The 22719-nt window shown below is 36.0% G+C and overlaps 2 pseudogenes; one reads left to right on the top strand and one right to left on the bottom strand.

Annotated features, from left to right (window-relative positions):
• Positions 1-1163: 1163 nt before the first annotated feature.
• LOC113280856 lies at positions 1164-8199 on the top strand (annotated as a pseudogene).
• Positions 7933-9772, bottom strand: LOC113280857 (annotated as a pseudogene).
• Between the last annotated feature and the right edge of the window lie 12947 nt (positions 9773-22719).

The following is a 22719-nucleotide window of genomic DNA, read 5'->3' as shown; positions in this document are numbered from 1 at the left end:
GCAACTCAGTTTAGCAATTTGGAAATATGGTGACTATAGCAACGGAGAATGCGCCTTGTTTTTCTGCCATATATGGCTTATAGCAATAACACTAGTGTTGCTCTTAGGTGGAGTTAAAAGCGTGTGCCCCAATTCAGCCAGGATTTTTATCCCAGAAACATGACATGGCATGAAAATATAAAACGTAAGTTGTAAGGCAATAATAAAATTGTACATTTTGTTTACATGATAGTTATCTTTGAGAAAGGAAAAAGAGAAATTTATCTACAACTCCTGCGAAACAACTTAAGTATTTTGAAGAGAAAAAAAAAAGAAAAAAAACATATGAGTTAAAACAATACAGATGTTAGAGTGAAATACAAAATAACTTGGATCAATCACGGAGATTAACAATTTGATCACCAAATGGGCAAGAAAAGGTCAACAAAGACATTGGGTTTTGATAGTTTTGATTGCAACAAATCCAATTGGGCTCAATAACTTCATGTTTAATTGAAATCTTTTATACACCTTTTTCCCTCTAAACCTCCTCTTCATCCAGAAAAAGATCAAAAAGGATTTTTTTTTCTTTTTGGATTATCACTCATTCTTAGTTTCGTTGACCACTAAAACAAGATGTTAACCGGGTTTGGATATACATTTTAGAAGTTGTTTCTTTAATAAATTAATTTGGATACACAATTTCAGAAAAGCAAAATATCTTTACTAGGCAGGCTCACACTTTAACTAATAATCTCTCCGTCCAATTTTTAAGTGACTTAGTTCAAGTTTGCACAATTTTTAAGACAAGTAAGGGAAAGAGTATCATTAAACACTTTTTACAATTATACCCTTATGCATAATAAAATAGTAAAATTTTGAAATGATTTATCTCTCGAACTACGCCCCATATGTTCGTAAACTTCATATCATTGGAAAGCATTTTAAAACACCTATGTAGCGAGTATAAACATGCCTATCAAATTATGCATATTTCTTATATTTTTTATAATCAATTAAAAGGATAATTTCAGAAATATCTAATTGTTTAGTGACATAAATCATTTAGTAATGAGACAAAATCTAAAAATAAATAGGTCACTTAGGAAAAGGAAGGTGGAAGTAGTAATTTCGTGAACGCAATAGTTCAAATAATTCAACTTTCCCATCAACCAACGGAACAAAATTCTTATCCAAGAGAGTAACAACACACCAGAATCTCTCCACCGAATTAAAAGGATAGTTGAACCAGAACACACCGCATTCTCTAATGGAACAACGGGAAGCTCGACTCATCGTTGAGGAGGAGAAAGAAGAAACAGCAGCAAATGAACAACTACTTGCTCATCATCAGAAAGCAAAACGTGTAGCATCTCTTGATATCTTCAGAGGTCTTACTGTTGCGGTAATTCAATAAAAACCCCTCTTCTTCTTCTTCAAATCCCTAATATCTTCTGTATTTCTGAACGTATTCTTTTGGAAATTCTGATGAATTTTATGTTTTATTTTGTTAACTTATTCTTTCAATCCCTAATCGTCTAATTTCTGTATTTTAGAAATTTTGATAGATTTTGTGTTTTGTTGTATATTTCATGTTGAAATTAAAATTGGAGACTGAAAATTTGAAATTGGACTTAGTTACTTATCATCTAGAGACAAATCATGCTTCAAATGTTTTTCTAGAGACAAATCGAACTGGTGTTTAGTTCATTTGTCTTTGCAAAAGTAAAATAAAAAGTACGCTTAGTGAGCCAGTTGCTAGGGGCAATTGCCCCATGTTCGATGCAAGATTCTCCCCTGGAACAAGGTGTGAACCTCACTCAGATGTGAAACCATGCTTTAAAAAAGAATTCATGTTATTTTGGAGTCGGTGATAATATGTGAGTCAACTCAATGGTCAGTGGTCATATGTAACCCAGATTGATATCCATCTAGTTAAATGATATTAGAGTCTCAAGAGTGATGAGACTTTGTCAGCGGAGACCGTGAAAACAAGTAGTGTGTCTGCTATTTTGTTTGGTCCTGCGATTTTCTTTTCTGGAAATTGATAGTGTCAGCCTGTCGTAGTTTGTGAAATGTACGGCTGCTGATAGACTTGATGTGGGACTGCTGGCATTAAGTTTTGAGATGAACGCTACTGTTTCTAGCATTCGTTGCAGATACTGAAATGTGTGAGAATAAGAAACATGATCCGTTTGATTTGTTACTGATTAGAATGTCCTGCGGTTTTAGTAAGAGACTAGAAAATCTGAGGAAAAAAAGTTAACATCAATTAGAGGCACTCAAAGAGGTATTTTGATTTTTGCTGGATCGAAGATTGGAGGAGCCACAATAGCTCTATAATGGGGCAAAAAAGAAATAAGGGACTCTTATTATGTGTCTGTGTGTGCTTGGGGGAGAAATAGGCTTAGCGGGTTAGCTATCAGGAGCAACTGCCTCATGGCCTATTGTGGTTTTCCCTTTTGACCAAGGTGTGAATCTCACCCGGATGTCAAACCTTGTTATTTCTTAGTTTTGTGGATGTCATGTATCAATTAGATGTAATATGTAACTCGGATGGACATCCTATATTCATGGGATTTCGGAACGAGTTGATTCAGCTGAGACTGCTGAGTTACCTAACACAAGCACTGGGTCACACTTCTCTGATTTTGGTTGGTGGTGCAAAAAGACAACCCTATAACCGTAGCTAGGGTACATACTCTTCTGTTGCATGCGTGCATGCACTGAGACTTGGATACCCTAACCTCCATTGATTGGGGAACAGGTTGGGTGGCAGGGTGGGTCCTGCATGAATGCCGTTCGTAATCTACGGTGAAACAGTGGACCACGCCCAAAGTGACGGGTATTTGATGAGGAAATCGTGTGAATCCTTACATGTTTGAAACAAAAATTCTGGAGAAAATGATTGTGTCAGCTTGTCATGTTGTTAATTTTCTAAAATGCATAGTTGCTGAATATGGACCTTAGAATTGATTTCGGGCACTGAAATGTGTGAGAACCAGAAACATGATCAGTTTGATTCGTGGGTTTGAATCTTGCAATTTTAGTGTATTGAATCTTGCACTCAATAAACCCTTCTTCTTCAAATCCCTAGTCGTCTAGTATCTTCTGTATTTCTAAACCTATTCTTTTAGAAATTTTGATAAGTTTTATGTTTCATTTTGTATTAAAATTAAATCTGGAGACTAGAATTTGAAATTAGACTTGGTTACTTGTCATCTAGAGACAAATCATGCTACAACTTTTTTTTTCTAGAGACAAATCGAACTGCTGTTTAGTAGATTTGTCTTTGCAAAAGTGAAATATAAATTAGGCTTAGTCTTATGGTGTGTGTGGTGGGGGAGTGAGCCAGTTGCTAGGGGCAATTTCCCCATGATGGATGCCAGCTTCTCCCCTGGCCCAAGGTGTGCTCCTCACTCAGATTTGAAACCGTTTAAATTCTGGTGTTATTTTGGAGTCCAACTCAAGGGTCAGTAGTCATATGCAATGTAACTTAGATTGATATCCATCTAGTGAAATAAAATTGGAGTCACGGGAGTGATGGGACTTTGTCAGACGACACCGCAAAAACAAGCAGTGCGTCTGCTATTTTTGTTTGGTCCTGCAATGTTCTTTTTTGGAAAGATTGATAGTCTCAGCCTGTCGTAGTTTGTAAAATGTACGGCTGTTGATAGACTTGATGTGGGGATGCTGGCATTAAGTTTTGATATAAACGCTACTGTTTCTAGCATTGGTTGCAGATACTGAAATGTGTGAGAACAAGAAACAGGATCTGTTTGATTTGTTACTGATTTGAGTCCCCTGGGGTTTTAGTAAGAGACTAGAAAATCTGGAAAAAATAAACTTAATATCATTTAGAGGCACTCAAAGGGGTGTTTATTTTTTGTTGGATCGAGGATTGGAGGAGCCACAATAGCTTTGTAGTGGGGGCAAAAAATAAAAAGGGACTTTTCTCGTGTGTGTGTGCTTGGGGGGAGAAATAGGCTGTTAGGGGGCAACTGCCTCACGACTGATTGTGGTTTTGCCTTCTGACCAAGGTGTGAATCTCCCTCGGATGTCAAATCTTGTTTTTTCTTAGTTTTGTGCATGTCATGTATGAATTAGATGTAATGATTGACTCAAGTATCATTAGTAATACGTAACTTGGATGGACATCCTTGATCATGGGATTTTGGAACGAGTTGAATCAGCTGAGTAAGCTTCAGATGAGTTAGCAAACACAAGCACTCGGTCACACTTTTCTGATTTTGGTTGGTGGTGCAAAAAAACAATAATCAATAACCGTAGCTAGGGCACACACTCTTTTGTGGCACGCATGCATGTACGGAGACGTGGATACCCTAATCTCCATTGAAACAGGTTTGGGTGGCAGGATGGATCCCTCACGAAAGCCATTCTTAACCTATGGTGAAAGAGGGGATTACGCCCAAAGTGATGAGTATTTAGCGAGGAAGTCGTGTCAATCCTAACATGAAAATGACAGTTCCAGCTTGTCATAGTTGTTAACGTTCTAAAATGCATAGTTGTTGAATATGGACCTGAATGGATTCTTCCAGTTTGCAGCAAATTGATTTCGGACACTGAAATGTGTCAGAAATATGATCAGTTTGATTCATGGGTTTGGATCTTGCAATGTTAGTGTTCTGTAAGCTGTACAGATAGACAGCAGTGACTAATTGATTGTGTACATTTTAGGTGATGATATTGGTGGATGATGCTGGAGGAGAATGGCCAATGATCAGTCATGCACCATGGACTGGCTGTAATTTGGCAGACTTTGTCATGCCATTTTTTCTCTTCATTGTTGGGATGGCTATTGCTCTGGCACTCAAGGTTTACTTTCTTTTCTGTAACTAAGTTGGTGGAATCTGAAGTCAAACTGAAACAACAGAGATGATCAGTGATTCTTTCATATGATCTCCTGTGCAGAGAATCCCAGACAGGCTTGTTTCTATAAAGAAAGTGATTATTAGAACAATCAAACTTGTCTTCTGGGGTCTCATCTTACAAGGTTGGTTTCCATGGCACACCTCTTGCAAACGTTCAGTTTAAAATAATAAAGCGACTTCGTTATGTTGAGTCAACTTCTGAAGCTCCAGAGTGTTTTTTTTTTATGAAGGAGGGTACTCGCACGCTCCTGACAAGCTAACTTATGGAGTTGATATGAAACATATAAGGTGGTTTGGCATCCTTCAGATGTTGTACATCACATTTTCATTGTTGTCACATGCACTCAGCTATTTATACAAAACTTGTGTTGTCTGAAATATCTTATTTCTTGGGTTTTAGAGGATTGCTGTTGCGTACGTAGTCGTTTCACTACTGGAGATCTCTACGAAAAATGCCCAAACCAAGGATAATGAACCTGGTGGATGGTCTATATATACTCTATACAGTTGGCACTGGTAAGTACTAACAATATCTATTGGACGGTAAGAACTACCAATTTCTGTTAGGCGGTTGATTTAACGAAACAGCTAGAAGAATTACCCTGTTGATATTGAATTTGTAGGATAGCAGGTGCATGCATTCTAGTTGTATACTTTTCCGTACTCTATGGGACCTATGTTCCCGACTGGAAGTATACTGTCCACAACAAAGACAGCCCTGACTATGGGAAGGATTTCATTGTGAGTCTTTTACCTATTATCTCGAATTTAAAGCATAACACTTTTGCATGTACATATGTTTTCTTTCCAATCCGAAGTTAGAACCAAATATTACTCATGCTTGTCTTAATGTAGGTTGCATTACATTTCCTTTTGGTTATATACTTTTCTTTTACAATGTTTACAGCAGTGCGTTCAAATTTCAATTTTTCATTTCAAGAGTGAGTTAAATGAACACAAAGCATAACCTTGAGTCGTCAGTTACTAATTGCCAAGCTAATATTTACTTGCTACAAAATACTGACATCACAGTTAATGCTTAGGTTGTATGTGGTGTAAGGGGAAGATTGGATCCTCCTTGCAATGCTGTGGGATATGTAGATAGAGAAGTATTAGGAATCAATCATATTTATCAACGCCCAGCTTGGAAGAGATCTAAGGTGGGTATTCAGTCCCCCCTATATCCGTTCTTATGGCTCAATTTCACTCACTGCATTATAGATTGTGAATGTTTTTTTTTCTGTGAAGTTCTGCAGGCTTGCACTGATTGATCCCCTTATGAGGGGCCTTTCCGCAAGGATGCTCCATTATGGTGTCAGGGACCCTTTGAACCTGAATGACTTCTAAGGTCCTCCCTACAATAACTCAAAATCTTACTTTTTGCAGAATTCCACAATAGTGTTCTAGTTGACTACTTCTGGATCTAGATTTTGATACTTTCATGTTCTTGTGAATCGACTGGCTTAACTTTTTCTTAAAGCTTTTACTCGAAATGTCTATTTGTGTGTTTTACTTACATTCTCTCATTACTTTGTGCAAGTATGACTTAGAATTGTCATGCAAACCTCATATTCTGCTAAATTCTGTGTTAATGGAATCAGATGGCACACCATTTCACAGCAAAGCTTACATTAAAGAAACATTACGAATTGCGCTAATAAGCTCTACGTCTAGATCATCATCATGGCTCTCTCGAATTATAGCTTTTAACTAGACGTTTTCTCTTACAAATTATGCAGCTCAATAGCAGCTATCCTCACAACAATCATTGGGGTGCATTTTGGACACGTTCTCATACACATGAAGGTCAGTTTTGTGGTTTCACAGTCTTCATTCAAGATATTTTGCCTTAAGGTCCTTGGGGATTTTTATTTTTTTTCTTTCTTTCCTCGTGAAATTCCAGGGCCACTCGGATAGACTGAAACATTGGATGGGCATGGGTCTTTCACTCCTCATATTAGGACTTGTTCTGCATTTCACAAATGGTAATTAGAAATTGACCTAGGCTGTGAAAACTAATTTATTTATTTTTTCTTCATGTCCCATAACTTTGTTTCTTTTTTATTGCAGGTATTCCATTAAACAAGCAGTTGTACAGCTTCAGTTATGTTTGTTTGACCGCAGGGGCAGCAGCATTGGTGTTCTCGACCTTATATGTTCTGGTAGGTCACCATAGTGAACCAGATACAAATTTTAATAACTAGGCACTTTCTGTTGGGTCTCCCTCATATTGTCCATCAATTATGTTCAGTTTTACTTTCAAACTTAGACATCTGAACTGTGACTGTTCTGTCTTCTGTTAAGTGTTGTAATTATAGAATACCACCTAGACCACATTAGTTTTTTATATCAAGTTTTTATATATCTGAAGTTTCCAACATCGGCATTGTTTTACTTGTTAGGTTGACATTTTCGGGTTGGGTTATCTCTTCTTGCCTCTGGAGTGGATTGGTATGAACGCTATGCTTGTTTTCGTACTGGCTGCAGAAGGAATATTTGCAGGATTTATCAATGGATGGTACTACGAAGATCCTCATAACACGTTGGTATGTCTCGATGACTATTAAACATGTTTGCCAATTTTATTATGAGTTTCTAGTTTATTGTGTTTTATTTGTGTCTCTTTGATGCCCTGTATGAAATGAAAATAATAAGTAGTCAATCCATCCAAGAAATATACGCATTTCCCCAGGCTTTACTATGGTATCCTTAATTCGGCCAATGAAACTTCATAAACGCATATTTGTACAGGAACCATCACCAGCTATCAGGTGTTATACCTTCAATCATGCATCCTTTGATCCTATAACATATATCAGACAGCATGAAAATGCCAGGTTCCAGTATCCGACCATCTTAATAGTGTCTGTTGAAGTCCATTTATTGGATATATGAGTTGGATGCTATACTTGATGGAATCCTACCAACTGAGTGCTAATGTACCACTTTTTTTTTTATAAATCCTCAATGACAGATTTGAATCAATTTCTCGTTGCAGATATATTGGATAAAGAAACACGTCTTCATTGGAGTATGGAACTCAAGAAAAGTAGGCATTTTACTTTATGTTATATTTGCAGAAATCCTATTCTGGGGTCTTGTTGCAGGCGTTTTGCATCGGCTTGGTATTTATTGGAAGCTTTAGCAACCTACTATGATCAGTCATTCTTAAATCTGTATGGACCAAAAAAATATGTATCGTTAGCTACTTATTATTCTTAAATTTGCACGGAAAAATGAATCTGATGATGGATAGTGTGAACTAGCCTTATGACAAATTTACTTTCTTATTTGCTATCAGTGAATGGTAAAATAAAGTTCACCATCAGGGTATCTAGTTCTCATATATCATCACTGGTCCATAAATCAGACAAATATCAAGACAGTTCAATGTCTATCGAGTCTTCTGTCATACCTACCTCACAACTTAAAGTGGTGGAGTGCTGGAACGCCATCAAGCCCTTTGGAATAGTAATATTCGGCATATTCTTTGAATGTGATCTCTCTGTATACAGGAGGATTATCTTCTGACAGTAGCTCCTTGATGGGACCATAAATCTTCTTGGAGGATGTTTGCTGGATCGTTGGTCTAAAAAACACTGCTTCTGATAGTCTTGGTCCAGCATGATTAGAGATAACCCTATGTTCAGCACTTCTAAACTTTTCATTGCACATTAACTGGATGAAAAAAAAAAACATAGTTAGCAGTGTACGTCCTGAACCCTTCTATTTCCAAAATTCTGAACAGATCATATTTCTAAATTACCTGAAGCAGATCACCAATGTTTACTACTAAAGCCCCAGGGGTGGGATTGACAGATACCAAATGGTTCTGATGGTAAAACTGGAGGCCGGCGATTTCATCTTGGAGAAGAACAGTAAAGAAGCTTGGATCGGCATGCTTGGTTGCACCCAATGTCAGCTTTGGCTCGGGGCATGCTGGATAATAGTGAAGGACAACTACAACCATTCAGTACAACTCATGGCTTTAAGGTGATTAGGTTCAAGTCCAAGAGCTTCTGATAATAACTCCGTAAGGACATCTCCTAGCTTCACAACATGCTTCAGATACTCCGTTGTTTCATCTCTGATTGAATAGCAGTAAAATAATATATATGTATTAGTATTTTGTCGACAAGTAGTTGCAGTACACACAAGCATTTACTAATATGTGTGAGTACTACAGAAACTGTAAACTAAATGCTTATCCTGCACTGCCGTATCTCCTTATCCTGCACCATAGCACTAGCATTGACTGAACGTAAAAGCAATGGATTTATAGGGAAAAGTACCTGCATGTGTATGGCAACTCTTGAGGATCTACAGGATCATGAGCAAACATATTAAAGGCAAAGGGTGTCTCTCCAGTTAGCATACTTTGTTCCGTAGAGATCAAAGTTGCTGTTAAACCTCACAGTTTTGTTCAGATCCCTTGAGTAGAACTGTTTTTTAGTTTCTAAATCTTGCTCATTGAAACTGAGATTACCTTTCTTCATATCTTCCATTACACTTTTGGGTATCCCATGATTCACCAATTGAAAGAAACCCCATGTTTCTGATGCATCTCGAATCTCATCAATAACTGCCTTACGTCGATCAGTGTTATCCAACCTTTCAAAATCTATCACTGGAGTCTCAAATTCATGAGTAGAGACTAACTCCTCCGCAGCGACTTCATCCGGTGGCCGAACAAAGAACCTTCACAACACCCGCATCAACTATTCCTTTGACACCGGCTTTCGTTTCGTCGAAAGCCTTTAACTCTTCTACTCGATCATAGCTAGTGACCTCCCCTGCACCAAAAACTTCCATTAATTCTTTTTGTTTTTCTTGGTGAAGTATGGTGTAGTGATATCGGATGATCTCAATTATGAAAACAGTCACCACCAGCTACCACCACAAAGCAAGTCGGTATGGTCACGATTCCTAGTGCCTGCGTGTCTCATTTTCGCTCGATTGTTTGGTGGGGCAGTTTGGATGAGTCATGCGGGACCAATAGAAAACTACCACATATCATGTTTAATTAACTGACTTTTGTTAGTTTTTTTTTAAGCAAGGTGTTCTAGGAATTTACTACCAATTAATTGGGATCAGAAAAGTATCAATCTCAACGACAATCTAATCTTTTGATAGAGATGTTGATGCTCGATGCACAATACGATTTTTTCTGATCAGCAAGGTTTTCTTTTCTAGATAATTAATCAACAAAAGAACACTGAGTTCAAGCAGTTCATGCATCAAGAGGACCATGATAATCGGCTGACCGAGCGAAACGAGGGATGATCTTTATATGACCACTTTTTTTTTTCGTAAAATCCGAGTGATCAATTGACAGAAAAAGATTGGAAATGGTTAAGCCCGAAAAACCAAAAATGTCCTTCCATTTTAGCCAAATTACTATGACTTCTATGTATCCTATTTTTTCAGGGGTATAAATGGAAAGCAAACTTTTATATAACATACTTCAAAATCCGTGCTTTGAAATTTTACAATTTATCTCGTTCGAAAGCTTATAAAAAACTCTAAGCAATGAGTACAAACGACAATATCAAATTTAGAATTTCTACGAAAATTCGGAAGTATTTATCATTTTTGGCACAATTAAATGTATATCTGTTATGCAAATCAACGCAAATGATACATAATACTTTATGTAGAGATATTTTGGTTTATGCATTAAATAATTTTCCGTTGCAACTAATACAACTATGTACTCCCTCCGTGTAAAAAAAATTATACTTTCAGTTTATCCACAATTCTCAAAAATTGAATACATAACATTATTCAAACCACCACAAATGATGCATAACACATCATGCAACCATATTTTGGTTTATGGATCGACTAATTTTCCGTTTCTGAAAAAGTGATACTTTTACATTCCATTTCATGAAAAGTGATGTTTTCACTCCGTTTCAGGAAAAGTGATAGTTTCACTACATTTCAGAAAAAGTGATACTTTCTCTCCGTTTCAGAAACGGAGCAAAAATATCACTTTTTCTGAAACAAGGCGAAAGTATCAATTTTCCTAAATCAGAGCGAAAGGATCAATTTTTCCGAAACAAGACGAAAATATTACTTTTTCTAAAACGGAGAGAAAGTAGTCACAGACAAACCCGTCTTTAAATTTTTCTTCGATCGGCTCACCCATCGTGACAACGGTTATACCGGTAACTCATAGTTCAAGCAGTGTGAGTATGCATGTAATGACATTTTGCACATTCATCAAAAACCAAGAGTAGCATCAGCTAGTACTAGCAGAGTTATTATCCAGATGAAAATTTAAATCTCCCAGTAATATCCAAGGTTGAGAAATATTATCCCATATAGTTTTGATGTGAGACCATTGTTCCTTTTTCTTCATAGCTGTGACTTAGTTACCATGTGACATGCTAGTGAGTTAGCACTGTAGGTGGGACTGGTGATGTTGAATGGGCAAACGAGACTCCAGATTTGACCATGTTGTTAGCTTTCGAATTAGGATTGAATATAGATACATTATACTGAAACGCGGTTATAATTAAAGTGAAGTGTCGACCCTGACATTTTCATGACCTTGAGACGCCTTCTCTATATAGATCTTAATGATGTCCACTTTATAACAAATCAATGACATGGTAACTGTAGCATAAAATTTCATGCTTTTCTCATACGTCTCATAGAGAGTCTGATTAAGGAGGTTTCTATCTTAGCTTGTGTCCAAGCCTCCGCAAATTACACGGGGTTCGCTCTTTTTTTGCGTTGGCAGATTTATGCTCGACGTAAATGGATTGGTTAGTCGCTTGTTATTATTGTTCGGCTTCTATTTATACACTTCCTTTAAAACTGTTCCTATCCGTCCGGGATACGATGTGGTTGGGCCATCTTATGTGGCCCTTCTTTGTTGTTTACATTTATATTAGATTGATTTTGAATAAAAAAGAATTCATACTTTTTTCTAAAAAAACTTGAAAGCCTTTTTTTTTTCCTTTTTGGAAATCACATTTTAGTTCATTCAAACTAAAATGATGATTATATGATTGCTTACAAGATTATCAAAAACACCAAAATACAAGATAATCAAAACCTAAATACAAATGATGACACCAATTACAAATACATCATGAAGAGAAAGAGCCATGAACAGTAAAGAGATCCAATTTTATAGTGTAGTGGTGATGAATGATGGTGTGAACCGGAAACAACTCCGACAATTTAAAATGATTATCTTCTTCAACAAGAGATGCTCCAAATGAAATGGAGCATTTTGCCCAAAATCTTGTAAATCAAAATGAATCTGGATGCCCTAAATTCCTCTTGTTGAATACGAATCCAAAGCGACGCCAAGCAGAATCGTTGATGTTCTTGATGAATCGAGAATAGCAAGCCAAGAAACACCATGAAGATTTGAAAAAATCGTTATTAAAGCGAACACAAAATGGTCCAAAAAATGAAGAAAAGATCGCCCAAACAGAAAAGAAATGTGTACATAGAAACCAAATATAACAAAAATAAAACCCAGAAACACAAATTAGATTATTTCTATTCATAAAAAACTAAAAAAATCCTTGCTCAAATCTAGTCCAAAAGACTAAATCTGGGCAAGAAGGAGGAGGAAGTTTTAAGGTTTTTTCTTTTTCTTTTAAGAAAGAGGAAGGGATCCGTTTGTATATCTAATAGATACTATAAAACATGAAAAGTTAGTTCCTTAAAAAGTAGCCCTCTCAAATAAAATGACCCACATACTCAAATAATATGGCCAGATAACATAGTAGGCGCTCCGATTCCCATCACTTGGAAAACGTTAGGCAGTTGATAATAATCCCACATCCGAGAATGCCACCTCCAAAATTGTGTACATAGAAAGTTATATCTGCAGCAAATATAGCCAATCAACTATGAATTGTATGACAGATATTCGGGGGCCCTTGCCTTTTTCTGCAGGTATTCGGGGCCCTTGGGCCTCTACATTCATATAGCTGATTTGGTTTTTAATTTCGATTTATTATTTGACGTTATGGTCACTTAAGTTATTGGTTCGAGCTTAATTTTTTCATCCGAAAACATATTACATAAAGGAGATTGCAATGACAGGAGACACTAGGAAGTTCGATTACTGTTAGCATGATAGAGTCAGAACTAAATCATCTCTAAGTTTTTTTGCCTTTTCAAGTCATCATCTTGAGACTCCAAGAGGAACCAACTTTTTGTTTGTGCTACAAGGGGATCCCCGTCTTCGTTAATACTTCTACGGACAGCACCGTTTACAAGAATGCCTACTTCGCCATTCCTTTTAGTCCAATTATTATAATTCCTTGTGTATCCGATCTTTTAAGGAGTATAATTGGAAAACAAACTTTAATATAACATATCTAAAAATCCGTACATTGGAATTTTACAAATTTTATCTCTTTGCAAAGGTTATAAAAATATTTACGCAACAAGTACAAACTACAATATCAAATTTAGAGTTTTTACGAAAAATTCAGAGGTATTCATCATTTTATACACAATTATAGAAAATTAAATATATATCCATTATGCAAACCACCACAAAGGATACATAATATTTTATATAGCAAAATTTTGGTTTATGCATCAACTAAATTTTCCGTTGTAACTAATAAAACGATGTACTCCCACCATTTCAAAAAAAAATGATACTTTCATTTTAGCCACAATTCTCGAAAATTGAATGCATATTTATTCTGCAAACCACCACAAAGGATGCATAACACATCATGCAACCTTATTTTGGTTTATAGATCGACTATTTTTCAGTTTCAGAAAAAGTGATACTTTCACATCCTGTTTCAGGAAAAGTGATGCTTTCGCCCGGTTTCGGGAAAAGTGATACTTGCGCTCACTTTTTCAGGAACGGGGTGAAAGTATCACTTTTTTCGAAACGGGAGAATGTATCACTCTTTCTGAAACAGGGCGAAAGTATCACTTTTTCCGAAACGGGGAGAAAATATCACTTTTCCTAAAACGGGATAAAAGTATCACTTTTTCTGAAACAGCGTGAAAGTATCACCTTTGGACGAAATAGGCGCAGACAAACTTCATCTTCAAATTTTTCTTCGTTCGATCCTCCCCGTGACAACGATTGTTATAGTTTATACAGGAAATTCTTTTATCATCCATCTCAATTAGTGCGTTTCATATCTCTAATCAAAAGTGCAAAAATATTTATCAAAGCCAAATGTCTAACCTGGATCTTCATTGAGTTCTAATAATTCGCATCGCGACCAGAAATTAGGATATCACTATTACTACTCCAAACCAGCCTATTTGTTTCGAAACAAGGAATATAAAACAACACGAAAGGCAAACCATTAGTCTTTTTAACTAATTTTTAGTTCCTTGATCAAATTTTAATTATTTGATTTTCTTTTTTCTTTGTTCAAACTAATTTTAGGAAATAGATTTTTGTATTTGGAGTACCAGATCACTGATTATAGTTTATTTAGGGGAAAATTGTTTTACATAAATCATTATCATAAGATTTTAACAATTTATATGGATCGTACCTAATAATTTTTAGGTGTGCCTCCGGGTCTAAAACAAAACCAACTATCGGGATTTGATCAATTGGACCATTGAAGGGAGTCCTTCTATGTGTTCACTATGGGGGCAATTGCGCGCAACGTTTTTTTTTTTTTTTCCAATTTTTCATTGTAAAAATTGAATGTCGATTGGTGTTTTTTATACGAAATTGGATTGACATTCGGAGAGCCATCAACCCCGGCTACGGTCGATTGGTGTTTTAAAAGCCTACGCGTCGCTTTGATTTTTTTGAGAAACGCTTTGAAGCGTATTTATGAAGCGTTCTGACTGTGAAGCGTGTAGTCAATGATCTTGACCAAATTCAGGAGCGCAAAGTGGTCAAATGTATAGAAATAATTTTCTAAGAATTAAAAAAGGATGGTGGATTCTTACCTACCATCTCGTGTGTGGTATGTGAGTGCTCAATGATGAGTGCCAAATATTGTATATTTTTGCATCCTTTTTATTGACATTTAACTCATCTTTTGTGCATTAAATCTACATTTTATCCCATATTCTGTATTTTCATTGTTTTCAAGAATAAATATTTTTATTTATTAATTTTGCATTTTTAGGTAATAAATAAAATTTGGATGAGTTGCAGAGCGAAAAAGAGCAGAAAAGTGGTGGAAGCCAAACGGAATCACGCAAGGATGCCTCGAACAATGTTGCGCACAAGACCAAAAGGCTAGGAATGGGCTTAAGGAGGAAGAAGTTTGTCTAAAAGAAGAAATGGGCTAAGAATTGTCTAAGCCCAAAATCTAACCTAAGCTCAAGCACAAGCCCAAGGGCCGCTCGAGTTCTTAGCCGTCAGATCAACCCACAGACGCATCCAATGGTTTCTTCAACGCCTGTACATCAAGATGGAAGATCCTACTTCACACCACAACACCTAGTTCTAATCTGAGCCATTGGTTTAGATGTATTTTGCATCTAACGGTCTCTCAAGACATGCTCCCATCTCACCGTTGGATCCACTACCATCTTCACATCTAACGCGTTTCCTCGCAAAACATCCTCCCTTGCTTCACCCCCTCAACACCCTAGTGACCTAACCCTATACCCTAAAACTATCGACCACTTATTCTTCTTCTTCTTCTCTTTCTTTCTTCTTCTTCCTTCTCCGCCACTCTCTTCCCTGCAACCTGTCGCACCTCCACCACCAACTCCGCATCCACAACCATCACTCTCATCATCAGAACAACCCTATAGACTAACCCCATCATTCCTCTAGCTTTCTAGTTACCTATTACATCAATTTCTCCTCTCTCATCTCACTGAAACCCTAGATGAGAAATTGATGAAATAGGTCAACCTAGAAACACAAATTGAGGATTTGAGATGGACCAGGAAGAGAAATAGAAGGATGGGTCGACGAGATAGAGTAATTTTCTCATCAAATTAGGTAAGAATTTTCAAACCCTAATTTTACTGATTTTGGGGATTTTGTGTAAGGACCCTTATTTAGGGAATTGGGTATAAGTAGAAAGTTATGGGGGGTTGTAATATCATCTCTAGACTAGCCAGTGAGCAAGAATTTTAGCAATTTTCAATATCCTGTATCTTTTTTAGTTTCCTGATTTTGGAATGCATGTGATGCTTTCTTTCTCAATTAGCTTTGCTATTTACCTCTGGTATGTTTTAAAGCCTTAGCCCTTTCTGTTTTTTCTTGTAATTATCTGAATTGTATGCTATGTTTCCAATTCCACTGCATGTTTTGTCTGTCCATTTGAGAATGGGCTAAACATCAACACTAAGGTGTTGATGAAGCCTTAAAGCCATTTGCTATAGCATTGTGATGTCTATTCCATGTCTTGCAACTTATCATGTCTAGTGCAATTTGGAGCATCTAGGCTTTAAACTAGTGTTTTGATTGAACTTTAATTAGCCAGTCACACTAAGCTTTAGATAACATTAGTTGTCATCTAAATTGATCATAATTAGAACCCTGGAACAAATGACAAGCTAGAACTTGTCATCACTGTCCAAGACCAAAGGGGGAAACACATAACCAAAGACTGACCTTGCTTACCTAGGGTGATAAGGTGAATTCATACACCCTAGTGCTCAAATTCCTCTAATTTTTCTATTTGAACTCCTCTGTTATACTTCCCAGCTCTCATTTCAGCCTTCTTGTTTGAGTTGTGTCAACACACAACTCAAAACAGCCCACTGAAGCTCACTGTTTTTAGCTCACTTTGTAGTGTTTTCACTGTCTGTTTGAATTCAGTGATTGTTGGTATTAAAAGCTGTAGTTAATACAAGTGCAGTTCAATGATTGGTTAGAATTTAATGTTAGGATTGTATTTATTGTTGTTAATGATTGTTAGTTGTTAATGATTAGTTGAATAAAATCATTGTTAAAAATTAGTGTGAATTTAATGTTCTGTTGACTTTCATATTAGATGAAGTTAATTAATGTTAGAATGATTGGAAGTTAATGAAAGTTAGTTAATGATGTTAGTGTAGAATTAATGTTGTTTTGAATTAACTGTTTGTGTGTTAGTGCTCTAATTAATGTTAGTTGACTTGTTCCTGTGCTAGATCAGTTAGAAAAGAAGCAAATTTTTACACCCCTGAGTCTCTGTGGACTGACCTTTCTTACCTACTAGCTACAACTCTGTCCCTGTATACTTGCAGGCAAGTTGTGAGCAAAACTTTCCCTTCACACCACTCAACCACTGTTCTACATGGTTACTCGGGATAATAATTGACTATATTTTATATTTTTAAATGTTTTCATATCTATTTATAGTATATCAAATTTTATATTTTACGATTCACCGCCAACCATGAATCGCCGCTTCACGCTTCAACCTACGCATCGCTTTTCAAAAATATAAAACGAGTCACGTGTAGTTGAATCTTTTCTTATAACTACACCCAAGTAGATCCAACGACTATAAAGCTACTAACGTTCGAGATTCAAAGATAAACAAGATGGAAAGAACATAAAAGTAAAGATGAACACAAGCGTATAACGTCATTTGGCCTTTGATTCCTACATCCGCGAGAAAGAAACTATATCTTTATTGATTAAGGTCTTACCCTTGAAAGAATTACAAATATCACTTAGACTTCCCACTCTTTCCTTCTCTAAATCTCTCTCTAGAATTCGCTGTAGAAATATCATCTTGTTAAAGCATTGCTCGGTCGAACTCGCATGCGTTGCTATCTCAAGCATATTTGTCAATGTTAGTGATCAAAACCGTAAGTCTTGATTTCTGGTGTACTATAGCTAAGGTCTCGTACTAGGATAAAAAGTGTAGTTGAGATCAAGAACTCCATGGAAATCATCATACAAGAAGAAGTACTACTCAAGAAACTGGTGGATCTTCATTGACTAAAAGGTATGTGGAGACTTGAACTTATTTATCACTCAAAAGTCTATTTATATCATATCTTGAGACAGAAGTCGTTTTTCTATATAGATTTAGATTATAAACATTTGGTATTTCGAGCCGAGTTTACCTCGCCTATCTATTTCTCGAAATATGTGTTGGTAAAGCTTTCGTTTTAGCCAAGTTCATCTTTACCTAGTGACGAAAGTCATGTTAAGTTTCAATCTCTTTGAAAATTGCTCTGACAAAAAATGGTTTGTGAATAACAACTATATAACGTCCTCTGAGAATGTTTCAATGATTGAAATGAGAGTTTAGATTATATAACCATTTGGAGGATATATGCATTGTTGTGGAAACAAGCATATGTATAAGTCCTTATTGCTTGAACCAAAGTTTGCGAACTTTGTTGATCAAGTGAAACCGGAGAAGTGCGTGAGCTAAGTCCGTGAACTCACTCCGCGAAACCAGTCCACGAACTGACGAAGTTCTCAAACCACAGAATTTCTGCTAGAGTTTGTAAACTCCATCCAGGAACTTAAGTCCGCGAACCCATACCGCGAACTTGAGTAGGTTATGTCTAAAAACGATGTTTGTGAACTAATCTTTATAAAATAAGGAATCCAATTTCAAACCGTGGCTTTATAGTTCATGAATCGATTCAAGTGAATCAAATCGTTTTTGCTTCAATTGTGTCTTGTGTAGTTACATAAAGATCTAAGCAATTGAACAACTCTTTAACTAGTTCATTTGAGTCATTTGAACTAGTCATGTGAAGAAGAATATGGTTGATATGAAAGTTAGCATATGGCTAACCATTTTTTTAACTATTGTTGAACCAACTAATGTACAAGTTTGGGTACGGTTACACTAGCCTACAAACGTGCATTTCATTTGTGTATAACAAGATATGTTTGGTTGAGAAATATTAGCTTAAATCTAAATCAGGTTTTCATCTAACGGTGAATATTGAATGCTTTGTTATCAAGGTAACATTGATTGCAAACCCTGATTTGAAAGACTATATAAGGGAGAACTCTAGCAACTGGGAAACCTAATCCACACACCTTATGTGTGATACTAGTTAGCTAATCTAGAGTCGATTCTCCTTTCACTTTTGATTTTCTTCTCTAAAACCAGGTTAACGACTTAAAGACTTCATTGAGATTGTGAAGCCAGACCGATACCACTTTTATTGTAGTTATGTGATCCAATCTTGATGTTTCTATCGTACGAGTTTAATTAGAATATTGGATTGAGATTTCTATCTACGATAGGAAAGATAAAAAGAAATCACAAACACTTCGTCTCATCGTTTGTGATTCCACAATATGTTTTTTCGCTACGTAGATTAAGACTATTGTGAGGTGATTGATAATACTAGGCTGTTCTTCGGGAATATAAGTCTGGTTTATCAATTGGTTCATGTTCACCTTGATTTATCAAAAGAAGGAACAAAACTCGTAGGTATACTCGTGAGAGACGGATTTATCTATTACCGTACACTTTTCTGTATGATACAATTTATTTATTAAAGTATTCGACTTTGGGTCATAGAAGCTCAAAGTTGTGGGTGAGATCAGCTAAGGGAATCAAGTACTTAGTATCCTGCTGGGATCAGAGACGTATGAGCATAACTATACCTTGGATCAGTGTGGGATTGGTTGGGGTTACAGTCTAGACCGAAGTTAGTTTGGAGTATGCTAGTGTCTGTAGTGTCTTAATATAGTGTGCGTTCAATCTGGAATAGGTCCCGAGGTTTTTCTGCATTTGCAGTTTCGTCGTTAACAAAATTCCGGTGTATGTGTTATTTATATATCCGCATTCTATTGTTTATCTTTATAATTAAAATAGTACAGGTTGTGAATTGTTCAATTAATTAGAATATACGACCTTTTGGGTTGTTGATTTAAATTGATTGACACTTGGATATTGGTCTTTGGTAGCATCCAAGTTATCTCTCTTTGATAAAGACTCGCAGATTTCTATTTGCTTGAGTAAAGATCAAATCGAGAGATTGAAATATAAACTCTTTGATATACTTTTTTTTATCTAGATTGATTATGACCGTCTAGTTCATTCTCTGGAAAGTATATTGGAATTTGTCCATAAAAATTGCTAATCGAATTGTTGGGTGTGGTTGTTAGACCCCCGCCTTTTCAATTGGTATCAGAGAAGAAAAACATGTTTAAAACCTTACAAGTCCAGTTTGTAACGATCTGACTCTATGGACAGAGGTTTTATCTCAATTTACGTACCAACAGTCTTTGATGGCTCTAATTACTTTTGGTAGAAAATTTTTATGCGAGCTTTTCTTCAAGCGCGTGATTTTCAATCATGGGTATATGTTTTTAATGGCTATGATCCTCCTGTTGAGGCAGTTGGAGATGTAAACGTTCCCAAGAACATTGCTGAATACACACCTTTCGAGATACTTGATGCAAAGCAAAATTCCGACGGTTTGAATGCCATCATACATGCCATTACCCCAAATCTTCAGTACCATATGTCTAACTGCACTAATTCGCAAGAAGCTTGGGAATCTTAGAAACCGTTTTTGAAGGTAATACTAGTGAAAAGGAAGCTAGGCTTCAAAACATTAATTCTGATTGGAAAAACCTTCGTATGGCAGATGAACAAATATTTGATGAGTTTAATCATAAAGTGTCTGAAATTGTTAATGCATCTTTTGCACTGGGTAAGACTATTCCTGAAAAGGACATTGTGATAAAAATTCTCAGATCGCTGCCATCTAGATACGATTCTAAGAAGCATGCCATCGTTGAGATAAATAACCTTGATAATCTCTCCAGAAATACGTTGGTTGGAAATCTTAATATCTTTGATCATGAACATTCATCCAAATCTAAGGATGTTGCGTTCAAAGCACTAAAAGAGACTAAATTACTTGATAAAAGTAAGAAAGTGTATATCTCTGAAGATGATTACTCTGAGACAGATTCATTAGACAAAGATCTTGACAAATCAGTATCGATGATCACTAGACAATTTAGGGATCTACTACTGAAGAGAAGTAAACGTTTCTCCAGAGATAAGGCTAAGGCATCAGTCAGACCTCATAATCGTGTTCCTCCTAAACATAGGGATATTGAGGAAACTGATGATGAGGATATTCCTTATTGCTTTAAGTGTAAGGGATTTGGTCATTTTTCAAACGAGTGCCCAAATCGTAGAAAATACACTGGGAACACAGGTGTTGTTGCAACTCTTGATGAAATGTCTGACACTTCTAATGAAGACGGGATATCAAGTGTTTCACTTCTTGATGAAAATATTTATTTTGATAATTGTAGCAATACATACATCAATATTGATATCCTTTCAGAAGATAATCCAACTATTCTGGAACATAGAGTTGACCCATCATTTGGAAACTCTGTTTATAATTTTTCAGGTTCCACCATGTGCTCTAGATGCTTGCACAGTTCGTAAGCCTGATTTTTATCCTAAATTGACGTGTTCTTATTGTTCGTTAAATGTTCATTAACTTTCAAAGTATTATAAGTACAAACACCAACAAAGGCACGTCAACAAACATAAACGAAAAGCAAATCATTTAGCAAGAAAGATGAAACTTTTTCATAAGACCACTGAGGTATGTAGGATTTTATCTTCGTATAAGAAGTTAGTTTCCAAGGATATGGCTAGACCTGTTGTGAATAAATTATGGTCGAGTCGTTTTGATAGACAGAAGTCTGAGGATTCCTCTCATGAGGAAAACGGTGGACAAATTGTTGTTCACCACAATGAAATTTAATTGTGTTGTTATGGAAATCTTGTCTCATGTGCCTGATCAAAAGAGACAATGATTTTGTATCTTTCAGGCTTTAGGAAAAGTTTTTTTTTTCTATCAACAAAAAGAGAGGGTTATCATCGTCAATTTTACTCTTTATTGGGATGTGAGTTGGACGTATACGTACCTGTTTAAAGGTTTAGAAACCCTACATCCATTTTCCTTATTTGGAACTCATTTTTATCCTAAGACTACTTGTTGAGACTGTGATTTTCTCTCACAAACCCATATACCTATGAATGCTCCAAGTGTCATGTCTTCTGATGGAAAGGATGTTAATATGATTCTCAAGCCATCAATCATGAAGGAAAAAATAGAAATATCCATTAGCTCCTACATTGAAAAGAAAAAGAAGGAATGTGAGGAATCCAAGAGCCTTTCCTTCAAACTCTTAGAAGTTTTCTGATGTTCTTGATGTGTTGAAGGAGTTGCGAAAGGAGATTCAACAAATAAAGGCCTTTGTGTTTAAGACTCATGAAATTCACAAGGCCCTGGTTCGACATCATTAGCCAAGAAGGTTTATTGATATAAACTCCTATCTTAATGAACCTTATGTCCCAATGGATGTTGACGACAAGGAGTTCGGGGACGATAAAGAATTTTTCAAAGGTCTTAACATCTAGTAAATCTTGTATTTTTATTTTTTTATTTAGAAGAATAACTAGAGGTTGAAATATCCATTATTGTGATTACACATAGCTATGTCCAACGTTTTCATGTTCATGTTTTTAGATTTATTGGTTTAAACTCTAAATTTGTTTGGAAGATGATTTTTGTAGTATTAATCTTTATGGTTTCATATATTGCAATATTGTTACTAGGTATGTGTATTTGCGTCCGTGAACTTGACTGTGTCATACCTAGTCAAAAGTAAAGTCGTTCATTAGTTGATATGCATGTATTGATGAAAGAATGAATTGAGTTTTGACAAATACAAAAGTTAAGCCTATCATTTCAATTTTTGATGGAAGATAGGTTAAAATATTTTGGTTTCAAGGATTATGCCTATTGTATGACATTGTGCAAATAGTGATGGAAAAATAGAATGAATCCTTGTGTATTTCGCAGTAATTGATCTTCCCTGATCTATATTTTATGTATTACTGTGAGGCTCCATAATGTGTCTTATGTTGAGAACTAAACAACCAAGTTGATTGCTTTCATGATT

This window comes from Papaver somniferum, chromosome 5, assembly GCF_003573695.1.
Source record: "Papaver somniferum cultivar HN1 chromosome 5, ASM357369v1, whole genome shotgun sequence".
Classification (NCBI taxonomy): Eukaryota; Viridiplantae; Streptophyta; class Magnoliopsida; order Ranunculales; family Papaveraceae; genus Papaver; species Papaver somniferum.
Note: the sequence above shows the minus strand (reverse complement) of the source record. Positions and strands in the feature narration are given on the sequence as shown.